This window comes from Cavia porcellus, unplaced genomic scaffold (genome assembly GCF_034190915.1).
Source record: "Cavia porcellus strain 051 isolate PalLab524CR breed Dunkin Hartley unplaced genomic scaffold, mCavPor4.1 scaffold_12, whole genome shotgun sequence".
Classification (NCBI taxonomy): domain Eukaryota; kingdom Metazoa; phylum Chordata; class Mammalia; order Rodentia; family Caviidae; genus Cavia; species Cavia porcellus.
The window spans coordinates 43,701,166-43,716,317 of record NW_026947495.1 but is presented as its reverse complement, the minus strand read 5'-3'; the positions used below and the strand labels follow the sequence as shown (position 1 = coordinate 43,716,317).

The 15,152-nt window shown below is 31.4% G+C and overlaps 1 protein-coding gene across 5 annotated transcripts in view; it reads right to left on the bottom strand.

The window, feature by feature from the left end:
* Positions 1-15,152, bottom strand: part of Galnt13 (polypeptide N-acetylgalactosaminyltransferase 13) — a 464,434-nt gene that overhangs the window by 115,908 nt on the left and 333,374 nt on the right. The gene's annotated exons all lie outside the window — the stretch shown is intronic.

The following is a 15,152-nucleotide window of genomic DNA, read 5'->3' as shown; positions in this document are numbered from 1 at the left end:
AAAAAATTATTATAAAAAAACAAGCTTTGGATATTCTGGTCAGAAATTCAGCATTTATCTTCCTTATGGCAAAGTTCAGTGGAGATAAGAACAAGTATCTCTTTATCTCTTGCATAACATTCATATAAGTACTCAGTATCAAGCTATTTCCTTTATTTTTTCTTCTATATTTTATCTTTGATATTTTCAGTTCCATAAGTCTGTCTTATGGTTCATAACATTTAAATCAACTTATATGCTGGGAAATAATGGGAGCTTAGACTTAAATTACAAATACATAGTGTTCTAATGTGTTTGTATAGACACTACTTTTATTTGTTTCGTTCACTTATTTGTTTATCACTTGTTAATTCAATACGTAGATCCAGGAGAGCATTTCTACATCACTAAGTAAAGCATACTAATAAATCAGTCATGGACACTGAGGAATTTCCAACTGAATTGAAGATCTATAAAAAATGTAGCATTCAGTGTACTTTTCAGCTGATGATGGTGGTATATGCCTGTAATCCCAATACACCAAGAGCCTGAGGCAAAAAATCACAGGTTGGGTCCTAGCCTGGGCAATTTAGAAACTTAGTGAGATCCTGCCATAAGGTTCTTTTTTAAGACTCAATATGAAGAGCTTGAATTCAATCCAAGTACCAGCCAAAATACTGAAAAGAAAAACTGAGGGATATGGATAAAGATTGAGCAAAAAGAAAATGTTTGCAGTGGATCTTTAAGGTGTTTTTAGATAAGTAAATGATAAAGGATTTGGAGATAAGATAAGATCATATATAAAAATTAAATGTGTGTAGATCACTATCCAAATGTGAGAAGGCTGGTTAAATGCTGAGTTTAAAACGTTGCAGTTTCAAAGACTTTCCATTGAGAATAAATAAATTACTAAACCCAGTACAACAGCATTTGAGCCTAAGAAAAATCATGTGAAGATGGCACATCTGCTTTTGAAATTGTTTGAGCCAGTGAAATTAATTTATTCCTTAATGAAGATTACCTTGGGCATCTGTTTCCAGAACTCTTGTGTGTTTCACAAGTAACACATTACCCTTCTCTATGCCTTAGCCAGAAGCAACTATCTGCTTCTTCCAAGAGCTAGATGTTTGAAGTTCTAGAGGAAAAAGAAAAAAGACATTTCAACTTACTAGTCTGAGACAGATGCCCACATATTCTGATCTTTTTCTAGGTGGAAAAGTCAGGCATCATTTATAGTTAAAAAAAGATTAAGTCATTACATTTAGATTTTGTCTTTAAATTTCTCTTAACTCCATAGAAATGCTTTTACTAAAATTCCAGAGAAGTTACTTGCCATGAGAAAAGTATTTTTAAATAATATAAATATTGAGAAATTATCAAACAATGAAAAATGTGGCTCCTTAATAGGTATTTGCAGCACAGGTTATTTCAGAAGATAATCTTATCATATTGTTGCCATGTACATGTCATTTCTTTTTCAAAAACTTGCATTATTTTTGTTTCTCATATAGCCAATGCCTCGACGAAAATTTTATTCTGAATTGCATCTTATTAAGAAAAGGACATATTGTTATGAAGGAAACTTATAAAATATATATTTATTATAAGTGCTACCTTTTCTATAAGTCTTATAATGTTTATAATGATGAGACATAGAATATCCAGGTACATTAATCATTTTGTTTACTTTTGCCATGTTATCTTTTTTTTTCCTTGTTGCTCTTCCAGCTGAAAGTAGAGAAATAATTGTGAAAGAAAAACGATTGTACTATAAATTCTCTGAATTCACATTATTATGATGGAATAGTGATTTAAAAGCAGTCATTTGGAACTAAGTAATGAGAGAGAGGGAAGTGTTTGAATGTGGGATCTCATTTTGGTTTTTGGACTTGTGTAATTTCAGGTAAACTATATTGGTCAGCACAGCTGAAGACATTATAAAATGAAGTTTAAAATAATGTATACAGTTTGGATCCATGAGCTAGTATGGTTTGAGTTAAAAATTAATTGCTTTCTGAGATCTGTTTTAGAGACTCTGCAGAGTTTAATGGCCAAACTTGTAGTCCCTTGAAACATTGGAGCCTAGAAGGTCACTATGAAGCTGAAGATCAGTCTAGCTTTGTGCTTAATCACAGCTTAGATGATGAAGAGAGGAACAGGAAAGCAAATGCATACGTGTTAGGAAGGGAATTAATATCTGTCCTATCTTATCATATTTAGCTTTGGAAAATAGGTGTGGAAACATAAGAACTCTTTCTTTTCATGGTATTTTTGGTTCCCTCCTTTCCCAGATGTGGAAGAAGGTGATGCAAAATTGACTGACCTCACCCTAACTGAATGAGGGTGTTAATACGATGGATGGTTTCTTGGGTTACTCAGGCAAGAAAAAATCCTTTATAGTCTTTCAAGTTTTTTTCTGCATTCTTCTGGTTAATGAATAGGCGTGAGTTTTTGCCCCCGCATTTAAAATGTATGCAAGTGTTTTAAAAAATTCCTCCTGTCACAAGTCACATTGTATTGCCTTGCTTCATGAACAGGTGTATGTCATCTACCTGCAGCAACAAGTGAACTTTTTAAAATTGGCTCTTTTTCTCTTGTATGTATATTTCTTCTCTGGGAAACACGCTGCCTGTTATATGAAGTAGTACAACTCCAAGTATAAGAACTCCACTTGGTCTCCATTTTCAAAAATATGAGAAATAAATGCTTAAAGAATAAAAGGTGGCAAACAAAGCAATATGAAGAGCAATCAAAAAGCATCCACTAACCCTGAAATATATCCTGGTAAATTTCGCTATATTAAAATAATAATTTCCTTTACTCAATAAAGCCACAAATGGAACAAAATTACAATCCACAGCTGGGTAGAAAAACTTTAACACCTTTAACCAACAAAGTACTACTATACACACTATATGAAGAGTAGCTTGAAATCAGTAAGGAAAATATTATAAAAAAGAAGCTAGATAAATGATGAACATGCATTTAAAAGAGGAAGTATTGATTACCAAAACATCTGAGGCTCACCTTGTGAACAAGATGGTTGTATAGAAAATTGACATATAAGCGTAAATGAAGTTTGTATACAGCATTGATATGAAAAATTCATACTGACACATTACAGTATTTTTTTTTTTACATTACACTATTTTAAAGCTGATAATACCATGGTTGGTGAAAATGTTGGGCACACATAATAGGTAAAAATACTGACCCAATTTTTAAAAAAATACTGGCCTGTGCCTAGTGAAAATAAACTTGGGGTTGGGGTTATAGATCAGTAGCATAGTACCTGCCTGGCAAGCAGAAGGTCTTGAGTTTGATTCCTTGTAGGAAAGGAAGGAAGGAAGGAAGGAAGGAAGGAAGGAAGGAAGGAAGAAAGGAAGGAAGGAAGGAAGGAAGGATGTGTTGCATCTGCGCAACAGGACACATGTAGAAAAATGTCCACAGAAGAGTCATCTAAAATAACAGGCAGTTGACTACAACACAGGAATCTATAGCAGGGATGAGTAATTGTGATGCAATAATACTGAGGAACTCTATAAAGCAGTGAAAATTAAATATTTGGATGAATATAAACATACTACTGAGCAAAAAATTTCAGAGGTATACATAAAAACATAATGTCAGTTATGTAAAAAATCAATAGCAGGCAAATAAAAGTATGTTTAAATTAAAAGGAAAGAATAAAATATTCATCACAGTATTTAAGATAGTGTTTGAGCATCAGGATGGTCAAAATGACACAGTACAGAAGGATTTTTAAAGGTACAATTAGTATCTCAATTTTAAACAGCTTGCTAGATTCAAAAATGTTTGTTTTTATATTATATTTAAATGCTATCTTACCATATGAATATTTTTGTAATAAAATTGTTTTTACTCTTCTAATGTAAATATAATATTCATATACAGTAGACAGCAGTATAAAATGATGTTAACAATTAAATTTGAGGTTAACAAAATATTCATAAAATAAAAATAAAAAAATATGAGATCATGTCTTGTACAATAACTGATGAATTTGAAGGTAAAATCTAAAACAATAATATAAAAAGGGCAATTCTGCAAAAGTGATATGACCAAATTTACAGCTCTCTGTTGTGCTAATTTGGTTGAACAACAGACTCAAAACATGAGGAATGCACTGTTAGCAGCAAATCCTTTACAATTTTCTTCTATGAGACTTTTGTGTTTCTATAGTAAGTTTCTATGGTAAGTTTACAGTCGTTGGATATTGATGATTGAGGTCATGTATGTAAGTTCTGGAAAGCAGAGGAACAGAACTGGCTTTATAATATGTTAGTGAAATTAAAGAGAGTTCTAATCCAGGACTTTTCTTGCAAATAAAATGCAATTTACATCAACAAAGATTTGGATGCAATGATGACCAATGATGTCTTCCAGAAAGTGTGATAGCTCTCTTTTAGCTCTAAACTTGTATTTGGTTGCAAATTCTCCAAAAGGATAATAATAGACAATTCTGTCCAGAAACAGCTGAAAAAATGTTGCCAGTTATTCTGTAAGACCAGAAGAATGTTGAGCAATAAATAATTCAACATAGGGAGTTTCAAATCTAAGGCAATAGGAACTCCTGATGGATTGACCATAGCATAAAGCTGAAAAACATGCCCTGAGCATCACAAAAATTTTAATTACCACATAAAATTTGTCGATATTGATTATTTTCTAATATTGGATTTTTGTGTTTTTACAGCCAATTTCAATTCTTTCTTATAAGAATCAAACAGCAGGATGTTTTGTATCTTAAAGTCAATTCTTGTTTAAGGTAAGAAGTATGGGTTCTATTTTATTTGTCAATATGCTAAGCAATAGAGATACTGGGTTACTTGATAATAGAGACCAGAATTTTAGCTCCTATATTTTCCAGAAAGAACTGAAAATTTGTTTGAAAAGATACAATGAATTTAAAAAATATTCATATTGATGCTGGCAGAAAATACTGGTTCTCATAGGACAGAATTTTGCTGTACACATAGAATATGTAAACAGAGCAAATAAAAAGCATGATTCCTTCTAACAATAATTAAATAAGTAATGAGTTTTAAACATAAATATATCCTAAACAAATATTGCAAGGGACATATAAGCACTGGAATACTTGCTGTTGATCTGACATTAACACTGAATGTGCACATTGCCCCCACTGAAATCCTTTTTTGTATATAATAATCCTATTATTAGTTAGTGATTTGGGATTCAACCTTGAAAATTTCTGTGCATGTATTATAGGGCCAGAAGGGCAACCATAGAGCCAGCTAGAGGCAATAAAAGCACGGCCAGGCAATTCTAATTACACTACAGTGTTTCTGGGGCTTTACTATGTACAGCAGTCCCCAGAGGTCTTGGAAAATGCAGATACTGACTTCGCAGTGCTAAAGCGGGCCCTGAGACTAAATAACTAATAATCGCATATGAGGACAATGTACATTGAACAGAAAAGGGGTTTTAACAGTGCACATTAGAATCAGCTGCCTTATTAAATGCAGATCCCTGAGCCCTAACCTCGGAGTTAGTGTCTAAGAAGTTCTTAGTTGATGCTCACTTTGCTGTTAGATCACAGATTAAGAGAAAGATTTTTTTATAGCCCAAATATATATGCTACATTTAAAACAATAAATCCAAAAACAAGTTATGCTCAATTTTACATACTTGAGATAAATGTCTAATTTAACAAGGAATATTGAAAAGAAACTGTAAATATATAACTTGGAATACATGATCAATACAGGTAGCAAACACAGATGATATAATTTAGATATATCATAAAGCATCAATTCTAAACTACACTGTCTGTCAGTTGTAGCAAGGTGTATGCCCTTCCCAGGACTTCCCTCATTCTCTTTACATATTTGAGCCTCAATCTGAACAAGCAATCCAATTTAATTTCTCTAATGTGAAAAAGATGGAACAAAAACAAATAAAAATTTCAAAATTATTACATAAATTTTCTCACTGAAACGATATGCAAGAGATTGAAACAAAATGTGGTTAAAAGAGTGCACCAGGGAGCAGTGTGATTAAGACATGTCAGTACTGGTCTTGTTAAATTGTTCTTACTTTTGAAGTAGGTGAATGTATTGAATATACATTTCAAATTTTTTTTTGAAATAGAAAAATAAAACACTTTAGAAATTCTGTTGAATGAAGACAATCATAGACAGAAGTAGTACCGGGAAGAACACACTTGATGGAATGCCACAAAACTATCTAATGAAATTCTATGACCAAGAAATTTTGCTCTTAAATGTAATTCATCCTTCTTTATCCTTATGTAAGTCCATAAAACTATGTCTGGTGCTTGTACTTCAGTGACAGCACAATGTAAGTGTTTGAAATTATTCACTGAAGAATGTCATAAATAATGACCCCAAGTAGCTGAACATTCTCTGGGCAACCACCACAGCAAGAGTCAAAATGCAGTTGATCCTTAACATGGTTTACAGAACATAAATGTATCCTTGGAAACAAAGAATAAAACTTTATAACGCAATATATACATGACAAAGCAAAGAAAAATGAGATATTTAACTCAGTAACATGTCAATTAAAAATTAAACTACATATCATATACATTGTCTTAGTAAAATATTCAAGAGAATATACATATTAAAATTTGATTCTCTATAATAAGGATCAAATACAAACAGCTAAATAATCTATTGAAAATTGAAAATATTAACGTGCCTTAAAGTAGGCACATTATTCTTAAAGTATTATTAAACCCTCTTTATCCAAAGTTTAAGAAAAATTTTGCACATTATTTTTAAAGTATTATTAAATCTTCTTTATCCAAAGGTTAAAAAAAATCGCAGTAGCCAAAGAATGTCAAAAATACTTTGCTATTCTTTCATATAAAAAAGAATCATAAAATCCCTTTCTTTGACTCACAACACTAACCAAGAACTTTTATGATGTCATTTCCTAATATAATTTTCCACTAAAGCATTTTCTACTTATTTTCTTTTCTACTTACATTTGAAGCCTTGCCAGAATGAACCCAACATATACCAAAACCGAGACAAAATTTCATAATATTAAGCAATTTGTACTAGAAATGCTCTGCTGGAGAAAAAAGAAACGACTATTCTTTTATTGTTACAATTCCATAAGAGTCTGACCGAATATGGACTTTACAATCAAATATAGCATCTCATATTATGTTGTATTATAACATCCCAAATAATGTTATATTATACAGAGAGACATCTATAGAAAGAGAGCTGACTGTTAGTACCAGGATTGTATAGAACTTGCAGGAAAAAAGACAGAAATGTCTGCTATTTTTCATATCTAGGTTAGGGGAAACCCTAACAGATGACTGAGAAACAGTGAAGTTTATAGTGAAAATTAGTCATGGGAGACATTGTTGTCTTTACAACCAAAACAGCATTTATGCTGTGGTTTAGTTTAAACCATACGTTTACAATTTTTTTTCCCTACACATCTTCCATACTGAAGTACTCTTTTGTTTTAAGAGGCAAAAAAATCTCTCTGTGGACACACTGTATAACCTGACAAAATGGCAATTCCTGAATGACATTTTCCAAAATATATAGGGAGATGCCTGAAACGTAACTGACCAAATCATCACTTGACAACTTTGTATATTTCTCAAAGATAAATAAAATATGGAAACTTTAAAATCCAACTGAAGAGAATAGGGCAGATAAAAGACAAAATCTCAATTGATGGTTCAGCAACTTACTAGTCTTGGCTTTGAAATTTCATTGTACTCCCTTAGCAATGTGGAAATTTTATTTTCATTGTTCAGAAGGAGACTCTAGATTTGCAGTGATCCATTAGTTGGAGATGATAAGTATGTCAAAATTGTAGACTTTATTTCTGTGTCAGGAGAAAACCTAGGTCTGATAAATACCTCTAAAAATACCATATTTCTGTTACTTGTCCTTAGTATTCACACTCAACAGATTAGCTGATATTGTATAACATTTCTCTAAAATAAAAACTTGAAATATGATTCTTGAAATATTTTTACCTCATCATATTTCATTTTATTTATTTTGGAACACATGAACATCAAAATGTCCAGTAGCCATGAAACTATTTGGCAGAAGTAAACACAGATAAAAAGAAAACATGATTTCAGAATTTAGGAGTTGACAAGGTGTCACAGGAATGTAAGGACAGGAACAAGACAGTAAACAGATGCCTAATATACATATTAACTTTGAAAGTAGTATCCAAATGAAGAAAAAACATAATTTGATAGGTGTGGCATTACACAATGGTTTTATATTAGTGCTTCTGAGTATTTGAACTAAAATAGGAGAAATATTATTATGATTCCATATGTACATAAACATCTAAACTTGAAATAAAATTTATTATCACAGTCTGTAATGATAGCTAAGTAAAAATGATAATTTAAAGTTTTTTTTTCTTTTAATACAGTTAAGGTAAGGCATTTTTATTATTGCTAGAGATGACACTGCATGTTAAATAATAAAAATTTAGATTGTAATACCTAATATTTCCCCAACTATTCTCAATCTAGCAAATAAATAAATAAATAAATTCTATTCTATAGAATATAGTTTTTGTACTTAATGATTTCATAATATTCAATACATACTTTTTAAACCATTTGTTTGTTGTCTTAACATAACATGAGTCATTCAAGATACTTGAAAGAATTACTATGTTGGAAAATGATATAATTAGTTCAATAGAGTTACTTGAATTTGTTACCACTGGAGCTGACACTTTTATTGTTACTCCACGTGTAAAGATAAAATCACTATGTAAAGGAGAGTTAATGAGTTATGGTATTCTGCTCGTGTCAATGTGATGAAAGAGCATCGAATTTACCTAAAAAGACCAAACAAAATATTAAAATTCATCAAATTTAAGCCTAAATCATTCAAGAAATATTCTTGAGGCACCAGAAATGAGCTAGGTTTAAGGAAAACTGTTTTAACAAAAGAAAAAAAATGCTATATGTGTAAGCTAGACAGATTTTACTTCTGTTAACTTATATCACATGTACTAGTCTGGGAAAAATTTCTTAACAATGTAAATAACAGATGCGAGATTAACTTTCGGAAGGCATGAAGACATGAATATAAAAAAGAAGGGCAAAGCATCCAACAGCAAACAAAGAATAAATAATGAATTTTCACAGAAAAAAAAAACTTTTAAAAAAATGAAAATAAATTTCTTCTTAATAGAAAAACAAGAAAAAAACCTGATTACTTATGCAAATTTAAATAACCAATTATTTAAATAACTGATTATTTATGCAAATTTAAATACACACATATGTAACATGCAAAGTCTAATATCTAGCGTAATGATAATATACAGTAAGTGTACAAACACTTTTTAGGAATCATAATTAGGTCTTTTAAGAACTTAAAATTTTCACTGCTTCTACAAAAATAAAATTAAATATCCATTTAGCATATTTACTTCCATGAATATGTATAGTGTATAACTAAGATTATACTCTAATTGAATGCTTAATATTTACAACACATTGTTTTAAGTGCTTTCTATTTAACTCTGAAGAAATTTTATGTGAAAGTCTCTGTTACTGTAATTCTTATTTTGTAATAGGAAAATTAAGGACAGAGATTAAGTCAGAGATGATAAAGATAGAAAGGATATTCATTAACCCAGTCAGTCTGGATCCAGAGCTCTCCTCTACATTGCTACCTGGCTCAGAAATACTGAACACTGCCTCCTTGTGCGGAAAGAACCTCTCAGCGTCACAAAAGGCTTGTTATAAGAACATTACTATAATTATTTGCAGCAATAGAAAATAGGATCCTGCTTAGTTGTTTGATAACACTGGTATGATACATATGTAAAAGATTATACTGTTTTTGTAAAGTGAATTGATACAAATGTATGTGAATGATATGGGAAGCATTGTAAGATATATTATCAAGTTAAGGAAAGTTAAAATACTTCTATTTATATGTAGGAAAATGCATGGGAAACTAATGATTGGAACTCATGTTTTATTTGTCTTTGACATATATAAATGAAACAAAATAATACTATGCTCAATGTTTTCATAAAATACCAACAAATAAAAAAGAAAACAGTAAAGTATTTTACTCCAAAAATGTAGTGGAATGAAGAGCATTTTAAAAATGCATAAATGATAAAATTTTGTAAGCATAAGGAGTCATTGTAGTTCTGGGGAAATTATGCTAAACCTGATATACAAATGATGACAACGCAAAGGAGACACTAAGGTCTTAGATGGTATTTCATGCAGAGGTGCTGTCATTCACTAACTCTTTAACCACTGTCTTAGATCCATGCCAAAACCTGAAAGTGTGAGGGAGGATGTTGAGCTTCTGGACCTGAATGCAGTTCCCCATGGCAGGTTTGAACAATCAGCAGGGATGGCTGAAAGCTTGGGAGGAAAGACTGGAAAGAGGGTCAAACCCTGGGAGGAGAGACTGGAAACAGGTTTCACGCAGCCTCCTAGGGCCTGGTAAGATTGTGATTTGTGCTGTCATTGAAAGGCTGTCAGGAAAATGAGAGAAGACGTGAGATTAGGGGGCAGGAAGCTCTCCCAGAAAATCTGTAATGATGGGCAAAAATAGGCAAGCTTTGAGGAGATGCAGAAACAAAAACAGGTATCCTTAATACATTTGTAAAATTAAAAATAATTAAGAATTAATCTACTGTCTTAAAAATAAAGAAATCAAAAATATTTTGATTGATCATAGCAAAGGAAATCATTTTTTGTCTAGAACAAGAATAATGCACATAATTTCAATTGTCATCCCTTCTCTCAATAGTATGCATTTTAAGGCATCACACAGATTAATGAATTTATGTTATTATAGGATAGAACATCAAATGATTTAAAATTTGCTTCTCTTTTTATTATATAAACTTAATGATATCAGGGTTGATGAGGCAGAAAAATATTTATTAAATAATAAAATCACTTAGAATTCATAAGTACAAAGATAAATTCTTGTTAATGCAACCGAAAACTAATATTCTTAGAGTATTAAAAATATCTGCATTCTGTACATTTTACTAGAAATCAAACCTGTGGTTATGAAATCATCCTGGAACCATCATGGCTTTTAAAGAAATTAGACCTTATTCTCAAAGAGCTGATTTTAAAATATTGCATCTTTTACAAAAAATACAGCATGCTGAAAAATATTTTATGCACATAAATTTCAAGAGCTAGAAATGAATAAAGCTCTTCAACTTTAATTATGATCCAAAGATTTTGTTGGGAAAGACTGCCTTTGATAAATTTATTTTTCTGAGGTGTTTTTTTTTTTAAATTAACAAGGAACTAAACTTCAAAAGAAATTCAAGGATCCTTTTTTAAATGTTTGTTTTGTGTTTAATGGGATACAGACCAGACTACTGCAATATTGCCAATGGAAAGAAGCTGTTTCTCTCAGCTACATATAAATACCTTCAGAAGTATGTTTCCAGAGTCTTTTAAATTTTATTTTCAATTTGTTTCTACTCAAAACCAGATCACAAGCTGTCCATTAAGAAATGAGAGAAGAACCTGGGGGCTACATAGGGACAGGTGTGTGTTCTATCACACGCAGTTAGAAATCCACCTTCCTAAAGAAGGGAAATCAATATTTATAGAACACCCAGCATTTCAAATGTATGGTGAGTGTTATGACTATAGTCTTTTAAAATTCCTAAACTTTTTACCTGTGACTATTAGGGGAAAATGTTAGCATTTATAATAGGGCATTCTGTGAAGAGCAATTTCTGCTTATATCATTTCATTTCAAAAAATGTACTGGGACAATTATATTGGCTCAAACTGAAACAGCCCAATTACTAGGAGAAACTGCCTCAGGCATTAGGAGCCTATTGAGCTTTGAAAATCCACGATGCTGAAGTATTTGCATTCTTAAAAAGACATCCAGAAAGCATACTAAACAAGTGGTAAAAATATATTCTTCAACATGATTTCAAGGTGATTCTCTTCCTTATGTTCATTTAGGAGACATAAAGATTGTCAACCTTTTCAGTGTTGCCAAATGGCCATTGTGCATGAAACAAAACAATTATGACATATAGTACATATTATGAAAAGTCATATGAAAGCAGTTTATACATATAGCATAATTTATTTTTTAATTTTAAATTAGTCTAAGTGTTCTAGGAAAATAACATATTTAAAAGTAGTCTTATTTTATGTTAATGAAATTTTACATTATACTACTCTATGAGCTAATTTTATTACCTGCTTTAATTGTGCTTTTAAACTTCTGTGTTAATGCTGAAGGATAAGATTATATTATAGTGTACAGATATGACTATGTAAAAGTCGTAACACCATAACTATATAAGTAAACCAACGGGACACTCTTTACTATTTAGCCTTCAGCTCTTTTTATCACTGGGTCTTTAAATAGGCTGATCCAGAAAGGTGGCATAAAATCTTCTTTCTCAGCTAGCTTATCACAACTCCTGTGAAAAATTTTCTGTATAATCCAGACATCTATGAGACGTTCAGCAGAAAGGAGGAAATAAAAATGTTTTTTAAAAAAATTCATTTATTCATTTATTTAACTATTCTAATTACTCAAAAAAAAAAGAAAAAAGAATACAAAATGATGGTGAAGTTTTTGATCACTTGAAGTGCAAGGATGAACTACTTTTGAAACACATAAAAGTAATAAAAATTAAAATGATATGGCAAACATTAAGATAGATTGAGTGTGGTTTAGAAAATAAAATTAAACAGCTGCATAGTTTAAGGAAGAGAGAGCTGATGCATCCATGAATTCCATCAATAAAATATTGCTGTTGATATTTTAAAGAGCATACTGGAAAGAAACAAAATTACTAGTTTTTAGTTCTCAAAGGCCCATTATGCAACACTATAAATGGAGAATACATTTTGTTTGATAGAGGCCCTGGTATACACAATAGCAATCTCACAAATCATGTGAAAAAATTAACACACACACACACACACACACACACACACACACACACACATAATGCTTCTAGAAAAAATAATGATTTCTTTAGTCATCCACTAATATAGATTCTTTACAGAATTTTTTGTAAATGGTTTCACACATGGTTGCAGTGCATGTGTGCATATTAAAGTATATGATTCTACATGTCGATGCACATACCTGAATCTGTCTCTCCCATAAACACATCAAGGTCTCTGGTCAAAAAATTACACTTTGCTAAAGGAAATGCAACATTAAAAATTCAACAATTTTAAGTAATACCAAGGAAATTCATAGTTTTTATTTTAAGGTACAGAAACCAACAGAATATATACCCTAAAATAATGGCTAATTCTTTTGTCATAAAAATGACAGATTTCTGACTTGCAGAATAAAATCCCTTTATCAGTTTTTGAATGAACTGAAATCTGCCTAGGGCTAGAATTGTTTTTAGGTTCCTAGTTCTAGATACTGGCCTACTTTTATTCCTCATTTTCCACTGAAAAACAATTTATTATTTCATGCTTTTAGTTCTGCTTTTTTGTCTGTGCTACAGCAGGCAGATCTACCATGTCCAGCAATGATAACCACATAAATATGTAACCATACATGTTAGCTAAAGTACTACTGTGGATTCAAATGAATGCATTTTATAAAAATAATAATCTTCCAAATAGTATTTATTATTGTGTATCAAGTATATTTTTCAGGATATATAAAAAATCTTTGTGAGTCACACAAAGTCATTAGTTTCAGATTTCAGATTTCACCGTTTTAACTTTAAAAGTCATAATTTCAGTACAATTAGATTCTATCACATATCTGCTTTTTTTCACTCCATGAAGAATTATAACAAAAAATTAATATGGGACTCAGGGAAAATATCCTCAGAAAAAGGTGAATTTTTGTTGTATGTTGTTTTGTTTTTGCATTCTGCACAATTTATCTAAAGAAAGCTAACGGCCATAAAAACAGGATTGGGATTAAGGTCTCTTTAACCTGTCTCACATCCTGTCCTTCAGCAGTACAGGGGGAACTTGCTGCAAATTTTCCAACCTTCCTAAGGACCTGGACCTGCACCCAGAGATGTCAAAGAAGAAACAGATATGTCTGGCTTCTTCCCTAATAAACTACCTTAGTTCATTAACTAAATTCATACTGAAGAAAGAAAGGTACAAGTCTGACATGAGAAGCAGAGCTGGATAGACTTGTCAAGTGCCTTCGTCCTCTATTTCAGGTCCCAGAGAGCCATTTATAATCCAGTGTTTGTTCCACAGTTCCTGCTACAGACTTTGTCCCAGATGGTAGGTGTTTCCCTAAAGAGCATTTTGCCTATCCCTACAGGAAAAGAGTATATGTTTCTGAATTCATGTTGACTTAGTGGGTAATCATATTCCTCTGATTTGACTCCTTTGCCATGATTTTTCTCCTTTTGCATGAGTTTGTATGCCTTTTATTCCATTTACCTTATATATTCCCAGTTTATTTCAGCAAATAGTTAGACAGTAGAGAAAAAAAATCCCCCCTTTCCCCTGCCCTAACATCACTTTTCACAAATAATGTTAATTTTGGATGGATATAATACATATTGTTACAATTATTCTTACTCATAGTTTTGAATGTAAGTTATAGGTAATCCCACAAAACAAACATCTTTCCTCTGTTATACCTTTATCAATATTTGAGCTTATATACTTCTATTAAGTAATGACTTGAATTCAGAAATAAAATGAAATCAAAAGAAAATAAAAAGATTAGACAAATGTCACTACCTTGCTACAGATTTAACATTGCTCTTGCCTAACTTAGCTCTATGAACATATGGACTGGATTTCTACTTCAAAAGCAATGCGCTTATTTGTGAATTAGTGTTCCTGACATTTGGTTCTTGACATAGAAGAGGCTCAAAATTGTGCAAAAAGATACTTCTAATCACTTATTAACACATACAATACCCACATTTTTTCTTCCTGGTGAATTTTAGAGCTTAATATAAAAGTTCACATTCTTTCTTTCTTTCTTTCTTTCTTTCTTTCTTTCTTTCTTTCTTTCTTTCTTTCGTACTTGTCTATAAGAGGATTTAATCGCCTTGCACATATGTCAAAAATCAGAGGACGTCATTTGTAATCAAACTGGCTTTTGTGATCCATATGACAGATAACATTATAGAAGAAAAGTAAGCACGGATTAAAACTATCAAAAATGGAA